This window comes from Pituophis catenifer, unplaced genomic scaffold (genome assembly GCF_029215685.1).
Source record: "Pituophis catenifer annectens isolate HBS135680 unplaced genomic scaffold, rPitCat1.0.hap2 SCAF_3, whole genome shotgun sequence".
Lineage (NCBI taxonomy): Eukaryota > Metazoa > Chordata > Lepidosauria > Squamata > Colubridae > Pituophis > Pituophis catenifer.
The window spans coordinates 181,832,796-181,847,707 of NW_027256883.1; the positions used below are offsets into that span (position 1 = coordinate 181,832,796).

At 44.2% G+C, this 14,912-nt stretch overlaps 1 protein-coding gene across 1 annotated transcript in view; it reads left to right on the plus strand.

The window, feature by feature from the left end:
• Nucleotides 1–14,912, plus strand: part of CHD6 (chromodomain helicase DNA binding protein 6) — a 151,013-nt gene that overhangs the window by 25,668 nt on the left and 110,433 nt on the right. Inside the window, exon 2 of the mRNA XM_070941645.1 lies at nucleotides 14,514–14,833. The gene's annotated coding sequence lies outside the window, so the exon portion shown is untranslated. The remainder of the gene's footprint in view (nucleotides 1–14,513; nucleotides 14,834–14,912) is intronic.

Consider the following 14,912-nt stretch of genomic DNA (forward strand, 5'->3'; position numbering starts at 1 on the left):
TCTCACGATGACTGGTCGACAAGGGTAGTCCAAGGTCATGGTAAAGTCGGTAGCGAAAAGGCAATCATAAACCGACTCCCTCAGAATTTGTATCCCAAGCTGTGGCTCTCCATGCAGATTAAGGAGAAAGATGGAATTCACCAGATCTCAGGCTCAGCAAACAAGGGTTCATCTACGGGAACGCGCAGCGGCACGGTCCAGAGAGGCCACGATGAAACAAAAAGGGAAGTACCATTCAGCAGGCCGGGAATAGGCAGGGGTGACAGTGACCATGATAAGGCCTGAGCTAGGCCAAAAGAGGGGGAGGGGGGACACAGGCAACAAAGGGTCAGGGGCAAAAAGCCCCCACAGTCATCTTCCGCCCCCCTAACCCACCCTGAGGTCTTCTAACAGTCAATAATGTTCCCAACTCCGCCTCCTCCAGCTCACAATGGAGGACTCTGGGTCCATCTGCGGGGCGGCCCTCCAAGGGGGGCCAGACACCCTTCAGTCACCCAGGCATTCCAGGTGGAAACACACCGCCAAAAATATCTCCTGCCATCTCGCTCCAAGCCGTCCGGCTGCTGCCCCAGGCTCCGACCTCCGTCCCAGCGGCTGCCATTGTGACCACTGCCCCTGCCACCGCCACCGTCGCTGCCAGCCTCCTCATCGTTGTCCTCATGTTCGTCCCAGCCCCAAACAATACCCGGGGACTCCAGGATCACGTAGAGTCCCGCCGCCGCCGTAGTGACGCCACTGCCAACACCGTCATCGACGCTCCAGCAGCCATTATTACAATTCCCTAGTTAAATAGAGCTTTTTTTCTTTTGTGTTTTAAAATCTTGAACTCTCCTCTTTTGCCCCAAATTTCCCATTGTTTGCAGTTTTGCACCTACCTTTTTTGGTGAGGAAAAAGAAAAAGAAAAAGAAAATCTCTCTCTGCCTCATTTTGTCACGTTGCAGCAAAGACCCTTACTTACAGTTTCGTTTTTTCAGCATAGCTAGGGGGAAAAAAATCTCCAGCACACTGCAGCTAGCAACAGAGCTTAGCAAATCAGCTGAGAGTCGGGAGGTTGATCTAATCAACTTGTGCTAATTAACCTATGCTGAAACTGTAAGGGGCTGTTTTTTCTATTTTTGCAGGCACCGGTCTACTCATTTGTTTTCTTTTAACACTGATCAGCTGTAGGGCAGCCCTTTGAAGCCCCATGGCAAGAGTTTGAAAAGTTTTTTTTCCCTCTAGCCATCAGCTGGGACTCAGGAGGTAACAATAGATTGGGAGTGGGTGGGGTAAGCGACCGGTGACCAGGCTAGGAACCGGTTCGGGGGCGTGGCCAGCCAATCTTATTACCCGTTCTCCAAACTATTAAATTTTTTTACTACCAGTTCTTGCGATCCGGTGCGAACCGGGAGCAATCCACCACTGTTTCAGAGTGAAGTTATTAGTTTTATTATCATTTGATCTGGCTGCGCAATTCAGGTGCTTGTTTTAAGTCAGTTGTTAGAAAGAATATACTGTCAGTATATATAGACTATAATATACTAAATAGGAAGAACTGTTGATATATTGCACTGGGATTCAGGCAAAAGGATGATATATTCATGAAATAGTACTTGTAACCCAGGCTCTAAGTATTGTCTAAATTAAATTTGTTAACTTTCAGCTTTTGAATTAGATAAGAAGCTACACCAAGCAGTATGATTCAGTATGGTCTAGATTGAATTCATCATTTAAAAATTGAATTGCAACATTGGAAAAATTGAATAAAGGTTTGATATCTTTGATAGTAAATTGGACTTCATAAATGGGTAGACACAACAGACACAAAGTATGTGTTCTAGTTCATGTTTTTTTCTCTATTTCTTGTTTTCCCCCTCTTGGTATAATTTGTATAGTTTCATATAGGTTTTTTCTGTAGGGATCATGATGCTCTTTGAGTCCTGGTTGTTTTTTTCAAATGTTTCATTACCCAACTATATAACATCATCAGTGCTAGCAATTCAACTCTGATCTACACATATTCTCTTCTCCATTGTGGTGGAGTTAGCATCCAGGAATGGGTTGACCTCGTCTGCTAGCTGATTGGACTGAATCTGTCAGAGCTATGAAGACACGCCTCCTTCACCAACGGTCCCCAGCTTTTGACTCAGTCCCTCAGCTAGGACAGATGTGTCAAAAATGACTCCATTCCTTTGAGGTTAGATTCTTTGATTTCATCTTCTGCACTTTTCATCTACCTGGCTCCCAATCTCACCGGTGGAGCAATAGATGTTCCAGCATGAAGAGCTTCGGCTTGAGCCCTCTGAAGGCCGATGGATCGGCAGTGGTGAAATGTAAAATTTGTTACTACCGGTTCTGTGGGAGTGGCTTGGTGGTGGTGGGTAATGTGACTGAGTGGGCGTGGCCAACTTTTTTTTTACTTTTAAAACCATTTTTTCTATAACCTCTTCGGCCGAAGAGGTTGTAAAAAAATGCTTTTAAAAGCCTTTGACGATCCCAGCTGAGTTGCCTGATCGTAAGAGCCTTTTTTTCTTTTAAAAGCCTCTGACGATCCCAGCTGAGTTGCCTGATCATCAGAGGCTTGTTTTTCTTTTAAAGACAATTTTTTCTACAGCCTCTTCGACCTCTGATGATCGCACTGCTCAGCTGGGACTGTCAGAGGATTTTAAAAGAATTTTTTCTACAATCTCTTCGGATTGTCAGAGGATTTTAAAAGAATTTTTTCTACAACCTCCTCGGCCGAAGAGGTTGTAGAAAAAATGCTTTTAAAGGCCTCTGACAATCCCAGCTGAGCTGCGCGATCATCAGAGGCTTTTTTTTAACTTTTAAAAGCATTTTTTCGGCCAAAGAGGTGGTAGAAAAAATGCTTTTAAAAATAAAAAAAAAGCCTCTGATGATCGCGCGACTCAGCTGAGTGTCGGGGGGGGGCAGGAATTTTTGCTACTGGTTCTCTGAACCATCCGCCGCCATCACTACCGAATCAGGCGATCTGGTCCGAACCGGGAGCATTTCACCCCTGATTGGCAGGCACTTGGAGGTATCATGCCAGCGGTAGCGAGAATGAGTCTAACTCCATGCTACTATTCGCTTTGGTCACAATGGGACTAAAGGAGCCAGATTCTCCTTTTACAAATTGCCCAGCGTGAAGGGCTTTGCCACTGGAAGGTGCAGGAGCCGGCATGGTCAAGAAAGCTGAGCCCTTTTAAAAAGGGCGCGAAAGTGGCAGTCAGACTTTCGCGTGCAGGGGCGCTTACCAGCAAGGCCCCCTGCCTCCTCCAAGGAAGTAAAGCCCCTGCCCGTTTCCCGGGCATACTCTGACACTCTGAGACTGGGAAGGCAGCAGAGCTCTTTGATGAGCGAATCTGCCTGAAATATTTCTAGAAAAATGGCGGATGCGACAGCAGCTAGTGACTGCGGCGGGAAGGCCATGGAGACCAGGGACTCACCGGCCATTGCTCGCAGCACCAGATCGACTCCAGGGATCACATTGGCGAGGCAGAGCGCATCGCGCAGTACAGCAGGGGCCATGTTTGCCCATAAGGGCTCCAAAATGGCTGAGAAGGATGCGCGCAGGAGGGATAAGGCCCTGGAAAAACTGTGTGCCAAGGGGCAGAAGGAGGCTGCCCAAAGAAGCCTGCAGACATCCTCCAAGGGTAGCAGAGTTAGTTCCCGCCACAATGGTGATCAGTCATTGGAATTTCAAGGTGAGCCAAGCCAAGCTTACAGACTGCACTTAAAAGAATTACCACCAGGGGGAACTGGAGAGCAGATTTCCCCTAATGACACCCAAATGCCTGCCAGCAATGCAGGCTTCTGGAGTTCCCTTCCAAATCTGCCTGCGGCTGCAGGAGTTGGGAAACAAGCCTCTAAGAAGGCCAGACCTGTTGCTGAAGCAACATTCACACCCACAGCAGTGCGGTTACGCCCAGCGGAGGCACCAACGCCTGAGCTTTCAGTCAGTATGCAACTGTTCATTACAGACGCCATCAGGCAGGGCATAGCTGCTGGAATGCAGCAAACCAGGCGGGCACCCTCCATAACATCTGGGTTCTTGTTAGACCCAGGCCTAGACCAGGCGGACTAATTGCCAAGGGAGCTCCCAGCCTTTCCAGAGCCCTACTCCCCCACTACCTCCCAGAGGAGCCAGTCATCGCTCTCCAGGGAGGAAGGGCAGAGGGACATGGAGCTCTCTGAAAATGAAGCGCTGATACCAGACCATCTGGTTTTTACAGGGCTGTTCCGCCCTGTCCTTTTCAAGTCCCTTCTCTTTAAGGTCCGGAATTCAACCCGTCTGGGGATGGATCATTCTGGCCCAGATACAGCTGTGGCTTCAATGGACACCACTGAACCCCTCTTCTCTGAACAGACCACGAAGGCTGAGGTCATTCCCTCACCACAAATGTTTATTGATGTGGTCCAGAGACAGTGGGCTTCAGCTGGCCTAGGCCCCAATCCTTCCTCCTGTGACAGGAGATTTTACAATGTGGGCCCAGAGCTCACTAGGGCTCTCCAGATCCCAGCAGTGGATGCCCCTGTGGGTGTTCCGCAATCCTCTTCAGCCATACCTGGCGATCCCGAGGAGTCCTTGAAGGCAGAGGATAAGAGAGCAGAACAGACGCTCCAAAGACCACATCAGGCTGCGGCCTGGGTGATCAAAGCATCAACGGCAGCCTCATTTTTCAAGTTGGCATCATTGATTTGGCTTCGCCAGCTGCAGGGGAGGATCCCACCTGGCAACATGAGAATGCACCACGACATTAACAAACCCGTGGCTGCCGCAGAGTTCTCTGCAGATGCCACACTCAACATGGCGAAGTTCGCCTCCAGGGCCATGGGTAGCATCGCGCAGGCTGCTCTGGCTTCGTCAATGGCAGGTAGACACCAGACATAAATGGAGGCTGGCCTCAGCCCTTTTCAAAGGGAATAAGCTCTTTGGCGACTCTCTGGATACCATCTTAGTAGAGTCAAGAGACAAAAGGAAGATCGTGCCATCCTCCTCTAGACAAGGAGAATTCCGCTCTACACCATATTTTCACCGCCCATCTTTTCGGGCGATGGACGCAGGGATGGGGATCCCATGTGCCCAGAGGCCCTACATCCCCAGACAAGAACTGCAGCAGGACTGGTTAGGTAGAAACAGGCAATTTCAGGCCAACTGGCCCTTTTGTGGGGGAGGAAGTTGTTCATTTAGACGCCCAAAGTAACTGCATCACCAATCCTCCCACTGGGGGATATCTGGCTAATTTTGCCAAGCATTGGGAGGATGTTACCACAGATTCCTGGGTCCTGGAGATGGTCCGGTTGGGCCTATCCCTGGAATTCCTTTCCAGACCCCTGAGGTTTTTCATTTGTAGTCCCATTTCAAGGGACAAGTCGAAGAGGGTCCTCATGGAAACAGCTATTTAACTTCTGTTAGATATTCACACAATCCAACCGGTTCCAGAGGACCAACAAGGGATGGGTTCTATTCCATCCTCTTTGTGATTCCAAAGGGCTCGGGGAGTGGGGGGGGTAGAGGGCAATTCTGGATCTGAAACGGCTGGATCGCCTTCTAATTCACAGGCGGTTCAAGATGCAGTCACTACAGTCCATCTTGGACGGCGTCAGAGAGGGCGACTTCCTCACTTCCATTGACTTGACAGAAGCCTACCTGCATGTCCTCATTTTACTGGTGCATAGACAATATCTCTGTTTTCATTGTGCTCGTCGACACTTCCAGTATAGGGCACTGCCCTTCGGCCTATCATTGGTGCCCAGAGCATTCACGAAGCTGTTAGCTGTGTTAGTGGCACATCTCCAGGCTCTTCCCATGCGTGTCCAGTGTTACCTGGACAATATCCTGATACAGTCCTCCTCTGGCCCCCAGGCGAGAGAGGACTTGAAGATCACTATCCAGGTGCTCCAGGACCACGGGTTTTCCATAAATGTAACTGAGAGCCATTTGTCACCAACAAACCGTTTGCTCCATTTAGGTGCAGTAATAGACACCATAGCATGCAAGGTCTACCTCTCCCAGGAGCGCCAGATGAGTCTAAGGGAATTAGTAAGTCATGTCAGAAGGGAACGTGCAGTACCCCTTGCCCGTCTCTCGCAGTTCCTGGGCAAGATGGTTTCATGTATTTCCATTGTGCCTTGGGCACGCCTCCAAGCCAGGTCTCTTCAGTGTTTCCTCCTGCCTTACCAAAGGAAAGGCAGGAGCAATTCCCCAGCCAAGGTCAGGGTTCTGTCGGAAGTGATCCGCTCCTGAGATTCTTCGCAAGGTTTGCGGTACTGGGGGCGGAGGAGATCAATGCTCTTCGCGGTCCTTGGCCCCAGGAGCTTCTCTACATCTTTCCTCCTCTTCCCCTCATCCCAAAGGTGATCCAGAAGGTGTTGGTGGAAAGGGTGGAGGTGCTGCTCCTTGTACCCCACTGGGCCAGGCGACCATGGTTTGCCGACCTGGTCAACCTGTCGGTGGCCAGACCTTGGAGGATACCGCCAGACAGAATCTCCCTCAGCCAGGGAGCCTTGGTCCACCCAGACCCACAGTGGCTCCAACTGACCACCTGGCGTTTGAGCGGAGATCTCTGAGCCAGGACAGTTACTCCTCCAAGGTGATCAAGATGATACAGACCTCCAGGAGGCCGTCCACTAATCTATTGGCCCAGCCTTCCCGCTTGGATGAGCTTGGCACTGATGAACCCCTGCAGTCCTGAGTGAGCTGTACACTGTACTAAGGCAGCTCAGAGCAAGTAGGAAAGAAAGGAACATCTTAAAATTCTGTCTCATCTGATGGCTTAAAAGCCTTGTCATATCAATGTGAGAAAAATAATCACCCAAAAAACTTAGCAAAAAAGAAATGCAGAAGCAAGAATGTGTACTTCAGTGGTATCAAAGACCAAAAACAGGGCTGTGAAAGATATCACACTGCTTTCTTAGGTTGTAGTATGTTAACTGAGGGGAAAAAAAATATTCAGCAACTGAGTAAAACAAAATATTGGAGGCCCAGTCCTTCAAGGAAATCCACATATTCTTATCGGGACAGCCCTGATTTTCAAGGCAGTACTGTAGTTTCATGAAAGGGAGAGGTTTCCTTGTACTTTATGTAATGTAGAGCAGATAAGGTATTAACATAATTTATACTGGATCAGTTTTGTAGGGATCCTGGCTTTATTTTCTGCATTTGTTTTACTTGTAACTTCTAAATTTTTGTATTCCTTCAAACAATAAAAACATTAGAAGCTCCTTTTTCCGCTCCCCTAAAATTCCAGATTAGAGGCTCTGTATTGAATTTTTATTTATTTAAAAGAGGCACGTGGAAACCCCATTTTTCACTGGGGCAAGAGTCAGTGCCTTATACAACATGTTTTGCTGTTTAGCTGGTGGTTTGTTTTCTAGTTGATAGAAATCACTGCATGCCTTTAAAAGAAGGTGACATATAGAGGAAGAGATTGTGGAGAATACAAGGCTTATCGGCTTTGTAGTGGGTATGGACCACATCTTCCTGCTGATTCTTGCTTTGTGATTCTTGTTTCTGAGGCAGTGAAGTAAGAACATAACAAACTGAGTTTTTGCTCTGCCACACAGGCATTTCAGCTTGAATTCCTACATTACTGTCAGTGGACCTCATTTCTCCCGCCCCTCTTCCACACACACCTTCTGCTCCACGGCTGCATTTTAGACATACACAGAACTTGCTGCAGGATTTGTGGAGCAGGCTGCTTCTTTCATATTTGAAGGCAATGGATTCTCTCTCTTAACATTGTAAAATGCACCTGCCCCCTCTCCTTTCAAACATTTTGGTGAATTCCAGGGAAGGGAAGGAGACATTTCTCAACTGAATTGCTTCATATGGCTGGCTGCATCTTTCACAGCAAATCTCTCCCTCCTACTCCTCTTTAGACCACAGGAATGTTGTTGTTTGAGTTCCCTCTGGATTGCACCACAGATATTTTGCTTTAATGTTGCAGCCCTTTTTGCTAGCCAAGATGTATCTGACTAAGCAGCCATAGCTGTGAATAAAAGCTGATAAGGTTGGCTTTTCTTTTAGGCTGCCAGTGCTTTATCTGTGCATCTTTGCTTACTTCAGGGAATTATAGAAGGGCACTTGATAAAAGGAACAAGACAGGTGGCAATGCTTTTAGGCATATATATTAATTAACAATCTGATTACATCTCCAGAACATCTTCTGTCACAGCCTGCAGGCTTCCATTAAACTACTAACCTGACCCAATTTTTGTTTCACCTGTAGCCTGAGACTGGGCGTATTGTATAATATAATGGGCTGAATAGCGGTTCCTGTACATCAGCGGCTCCCAATCTTTTATGTGCCAGGGATCGATTCCACGAAGGACGTTTTTTCCATGGAACGGGTGTGTGGTTTCACACATTGTCGGATTCCATGCATACTCGGATGGGGCTTTGCTTGCTTGTACAGATTAGTCCTTGGCAGGCTGCAGATTGGTGCCCGGTCTGCGGCCCAGGGATTCGGGCCCTCTGCTGTACATAGTTCATAAGGAATAAAACCCAGTTATTATGAGTAAGCGAACAATTTATTGTTCTGGGAAATTATATCAATTCTTTTGCAAGCAGAACACATTAATGCATTGTAGTTTACTTAAAAAAAAATTCTTTCTCAGAAAGTGTAATGAAGCCAATAGTAGTTTTTTTATTTAAAATTTAAAATTTTTTAAAGTATAAACATTTTATGACAAGATTAAAACCTTAAAAGAGAAAGATCATCATAACTTAGTTTTAATAGTAATATCATAGATCCCACTTCTTCCCGTATACATCTTGCTCCCTTCCTCCCCATCTTTTAATTGAAAGTTGTTATTATTGCTATTTATTGTTATTGTTTTAATGTTTACTGGCTTTTAATGATTGTAAGCTGCCCAGAGTCACTTCTAGGCAAGATAGGTGGCTCATAAGTGTAATAAATAAAAAATAAATCGTAATTCCAAGAGTTATAAAAATATCTCTGCCATTACCAGAGCAATAATCGAATTTGGTTATTAATAACTCTACTAACAGAGTAAAAGAAACCCACCATTATTATCATCTAAAGGCCATTCACTGTGGCAGTTGTTCTTAACCTTTTTTGAGGATCTTGTGAAACTGTCAGACTTGTTCTCAGTAAAACGTGTTTAAATGCATAAAACAGCATACATAAATTGCATTGCAAAGGAAATCAATTGTGTTTGAACTGCTAAATAACAAATACATAATATAGTAAGATGTGCTTCTTTATTAATCCATTAATTGAATAACAATACTCTTTTATGGTATAATAATTATACCATAAACAGTTAGTGGAGTTAACAAACTATTAACTTCACTAAACTTTAGTGAAGTTAACAAACATTTTTGGAGTCTAGAGACCATAAATTTTATTGTTGCCATATACATAATTGAAAGAAAAGCCACATTTAGTTAGAGTCTACTGAAAATAAAGGTACAATTTTTCCCTGCCAAATTCATATACCCTTCGGGTTTCTGTACCTCAGGTTAGGAATTCTGTTGTATGATATCTAATAAAATGGCAATATTTGAGAGGGAAAGCTTTTATTTCTGTTATTCTGTTATAAAATAGGTGAGTCTTTCTGTAGCTGATGGGAAAACTCTTGTGGAACAAGCTGAACGAATTTTAAAGCTTGTTGAGTCCCAGTTAACCTTGATGAATGGAAAGATTTAAATGAAATGTTTCATAGTCCCAAGTTGTAGATATTTTTTTAAAAAAGCCTAGTTCTTTGGCTAGTTCTTTGAATTATGCCAACAATCTTAGAAGTCAGAATAAGAAGGAATTCATGTTCTCAATAAGCATTGTTGGTGTACAGATTACAATTCCATATTTTTCTTGAACAAAAATTCCAAATAGTGGACAACATAACACAAGTAATATAGCTAACCTCCAGAGCTAGATGTTTAGTCCCCAGAAAAGGCAGATAGTGACTGCCATATTAAATTAAACTGATCAAAGATTCATCTGGCCTCAGTAACTCTTGAGTAGCACAAGGTAACAACAACAAAGATTACAGAAGACAAATCAATAAAAAGAGTAGTAGAGAAAGCAGTAGTGCTATGAATAATAAATCAGACCTGATCAAGGTCTATCCAGAAAGCCAAGTTTCTCTTCCCACATAACAAAAGTATATCTTTGAGGGAAATGGTACTCAATAAGGGATTTCTGAGCACTTTGGTGAACAGGAATTTGGAACAAAGCCAACTTGTATTGAATGGACACTATGGAAAGGATGATACAAATAGAATACTTCATAAGTTTTCCAATTCCTGATCCATTTAGGTAAGAACCAGCACTTTGAATTAAATCTGGAATTGATCCCATAGCAAACAACAACAACAACCCAACCCTCACAACACATTTGGACTTAAGCGTTTCAGCCCTCTTGTCCCAACCAATAATGTAGTTGATAGCACTTTAGTTTCAATTTTTGCATCAATGAATGTGCAATCATGTATATAGCGTTTCCTCCTATAGTGTTTTTTTTTCCTCAGAATAATACCCTGTTTCCCCCAAAATAAGACATCCCCTGATAATAAGCCCAATCAGGCTTTTGAGCACATGGCAATAAGCCCAAGCACTTATTTAAGGGTTCAAAAAAATATAAGACAGGGTCATCATGTGAATAAAACAAATTATAGTGGAGAGGTAATATTTGGTCAAGAGTCACTCCCTGACTTGAATCTGGATTTCTCTGATCATAATCCAGCACTTTAATCATTATACATTGCTGGTTGTTTTAAAATAAGAATGTAACTACATGAATGCTGCTATCAGATTTAAGATGGCAGAACAAAAAAAATGAAGCACTTGTTTTACTGTTAAAGTCTTTACATTCATTGAAATACACTTAAGTATCCAAGGACTAGTACTATGATATTGGAAGCAATTATTGGAATTTTTCCAATATATATATACTGAATTGTCTTGTGTGTTACTTGTATTATTATATTCAGCTTCCTGGTGTAAGTCCTTCTGTTATTATTTTTATCAGATATGTAATTGAATGCATTTTGAAAAGTGTTGAATCCAGAATCAATTTCAGTTATTAGCCACTATAGCTTTCTACAATAATACATAAAGTATCATACAAAGTAAGTGTCCACCCAGTGATCCATATAGGGATTATAAATGTTCCATGGTGACCTGATTAGTTTTGAAAATAGGACAATATGGCAAAAAAAGTAAGAAATATTGTCTGAGGAAGCATGTAATGAACAAATTAAAAAGTAGAAAAGAGGTAGACGTAAAACAAAGCGTCTGTTTCCAAGAGAAATAGAATTGTTGGTCTGGATATGTAAAGCATGTTAATTAAGAAACTTTTTTTGAGGGAGGGATTATCATGTGATGTGAATCTAGCCATTGTATTTGCAAAACATGGTTTATTATTTGTATTATGCAAACTAAATTAACTGTAGTTGATTTAAACAAATTATCATCTTAGTATGCTGTGTGTATCCAGGAATTGGTATTGTGATACTACTTTATTCATAAGATTTTGTAAAGGTCCAGAAAAATTCTGGACGTAATACAGTAATGAAGATAAAGAAATACTGGCTACATTATTGCATAATTCTAACCCAGAATTTTTTCAGTAATGACTTAGTTCACAATTATTGTCAGGTATAATTGGTGGCTTCATATAATGATAATGTACCATCAAGTTGGTATTGACTCTCAACAACCATATAGATTTTATTGAGAATTATTTGTCCCCAACCTGTTCCTTCAAGTCTTCCAGTAGTGCACCCATTATGCTGTTACTTGAAGCCATCATCCTCTCCTCTCCTCTCCTCTCCTCTCCTCTCCTCTCCTCTCCTCTCCTCTCCTCTCCTCTCCTCCCCTCCCCTTTAAGGCCATTTCTCTGTTCCTCTATGGATATCACCTGGGAAACATTGGGCTGAAGATTAGATTGGGAAATTAACATAACATCTCCTAATGAAAATGTCCATAAAGTCATTAGGAAGTTATTTATTTATTAACTTTCTTTACAACTGCAATTATAAGACCCTAGTTCAGGGGGCGGCAACCTGCGGCTCCAGAGCCACAAGCGGCTCTTTGGGCCCTCTGCCGTGGCTTCCTGTCCCATCACTGGTTTGCCCTGCCCCTCTTATTTCTTTTTTGGACTCCAGCCCGAAGTGGCAGGAAACAAAGTCTGCCTTACACACAAATGTGGTGTGAAAGGTACAGGGCAGCTTCGCTCCTGCACTCTCCTCCCCCCTCCTCCTCCTCTTGTAATCCCCTGGCCGGCTGTGGCTGAGCTGGGAGTGTGCACACACGCAAAGAGACCCTCCTTAAGTGAGCTGCTGCCCGCCCCCTGTGTGCCTTTCCTGAGCTTTGGCACTTGCTTGAGGAACGTCTCCCCACGTGTGTGCACACTCCAGGCTCAGCCCGGGCGTCCTGAGAGGAGGAGGGGGAAGAGGGTCGCTGGAGGGTGCAGGAGCGAAGCTGCCTTGTACTTGCCTTGGTGCCACATTTGCACATAAGGCAGCCTTCACTTCCTGTCACTTCAGGCTGGAGTCCAAAAAAGAAATGAGGGGCGGGGCCAACCAGTAATGGGACAGGAATGGAAACTCTTCACTTTGAAATGGCAATACAAATCCCCAAGGTAATTACTATTTATGTTGTATAAAAGAGAGAGTAACATATTGCTTTGGCAATATGTAGTACAGTGGTACTACAGCCTGTAGTGCAGTGGACTAAAGCACTGTTATTAACTTCTGCTGCTTGCAATTACTGCAAGTTCAAATCTCACCAGGCTCAAGGTTGACTCAGCCTTCCATCCTTTCAAAGGTAGGTGAAATGAGGACCCAGATTGTGGGGGCAATAAGATGACTTTGTATAAATATACAAAAGTATGAAGGCTATTGCTTAACGCATTGTAAGCCCCCCTGAATCTCTGGAGAAGGGCGGCAGATAAATTAAAGCAAAAAAAAAAAAAAAATTCACATGACTTCCTAATATGCAACTATTACACATCCACATGAACTTTTCAATTGCCTCAACAGAGTTAAAATTACACCCTCGGGAAAGACACATGCATGTTCTCTCTCTCTCCTTCTGCGCTCGGCCGAAGAGCTTCCAGGGGTGGGTGATGACACGGCAAGGCGATGGCCGGAGCATTAGTACAGGAGAGAAGCCGCGTCCTGTTAAGACCCTCCTAAGCGAGAGGCCGCCCACCCCGCGCACGTCTTTGCTGTGCTTTGGTGGTCGCTTGAAGAGGGTCTCACTGTGCTTGCGAACGCTCCCGGCTCAGCCATAGCCGGCCAGGGAGTTTTGAGAGGGGGGGAGAAGAGGACAGTTGCCCGAAGGGAGGGGATGAGAGAGAGACACACACACACACACACGTATACAAAGAGAGAGAGAGAGACAGAGAGTGATACATAGAGAGGGAGTGAGGGGAAGAGAGGGAGAGATACAGAGGGAGAGAGAGTGGGAGAGAGACAGAATAGTTTTGTGGCTGGGTAGGCATGGCTAGGAGGTCATGTGACTGGGTGGGAGTGAGTGACATCAAATTGGCCATGCCCACCCAGGTTTTGTGGCTCCTGGTATGTTTTTTGTCTGTAGGAAACGGGTCAAAGTGGCTCTTTGAGTCTTTAAGATTGCCAACCCCTGCCCTAGTTTGTACACAAAAAGAATATAAAATATTCAAGGTACAATTACAGTACATAGGTTATCTATTGTACAAACAGAAACAATCACCATTAAATCTAAAACTGAAGCAATACCTAAAAATGTCATAGGGTGATATTAAAAGCTCTCTAGAAGAGTGCCATTTGTCTTAACTCAGGGGTGTCAAACTGGCGGCCCACGGGCCAGATGCATCACATGCAGGCCATGCCCACCCCAGCTCCATGAAGGGGAAAAATGTTGCAATATGTCACGTGATGGCAATGTGATGCCACAAGTTTGACAACTGTGTCTTAACTTGTTTCTGGATGTTAGATAAATTTGACTTCCAAAGAAAGAGTGTTCAGTAACATGAGGGTTTCTTGTCTCCTGATCTCAATCCCCCTTATTTCATGGAATCAGCGACTATTTTTCATAGAATTTTCATATCACACTTTGAGAGAAGCAATTTTGTGGGTACCACAATGTCATACAGAATAAAAATGCACTTTAAATTGCTCTCAGAAATCTCATTGCAATCAATGCAAGGGACATAATATAACAAAAATGAGCTCTTGGCCCAGTTAGTAGATGGGCCTCTCTGTTTTGTACCAGCTGCAGTTTCAGGCAGTCTTTAAAGCAGTCTTACGCAGACCATATTGCAGTAATCCAGCCAAGTGTTAGTTAGATGAGTTTCTCTTGCAATCTAAGTGTTGCAGCATTTGAAACTGGACAGAGGTTCTTCTGGCCACAGCCACTTGCCCATCCAACAATAGCTGTGAGTGTCCACTGGTTGGAGAGTAGTACACAGAAGTAGTGCCTTTCTTTCAAGAGACAGTACTAGAGATGACAAGGAACTTCTATGAACAACCAGCAACTCCATCTTACTCAGTTTCAACTTCAACCTGTTTCTTCCCATCTAGATCCTAACAGCTTCCAGACACCAGGACAAGACTTTGCATCACTTCTGTGATCCGGGTGGCCATGTACAACTGGGAATCATCAATAGATTGATGTTGCTACACTCTGAACTGATGGATGACTTCTCTGAATGGCTTCATGTAGATATAAAAATTAGGAAGGAGAAAACCAAGTTTTGTTGCATTGGATCAGTTTTTCCTTCTCTACAGCCATTGACTAGAACTGTTCATTGAGGAAGGAGTGGAATCATTGGACACAGTGCCTTGCATATGGTCTGAAAGGATACCATAGTTGATGGTATTGAAGACTACTGAGTGATCTGGTAGGACCAGAAGGTTTATCTTTCCCCATTGAGGTTCCAGTAAAGGTCATCGATCAACAAGCCTTAATCCTGACTGAAA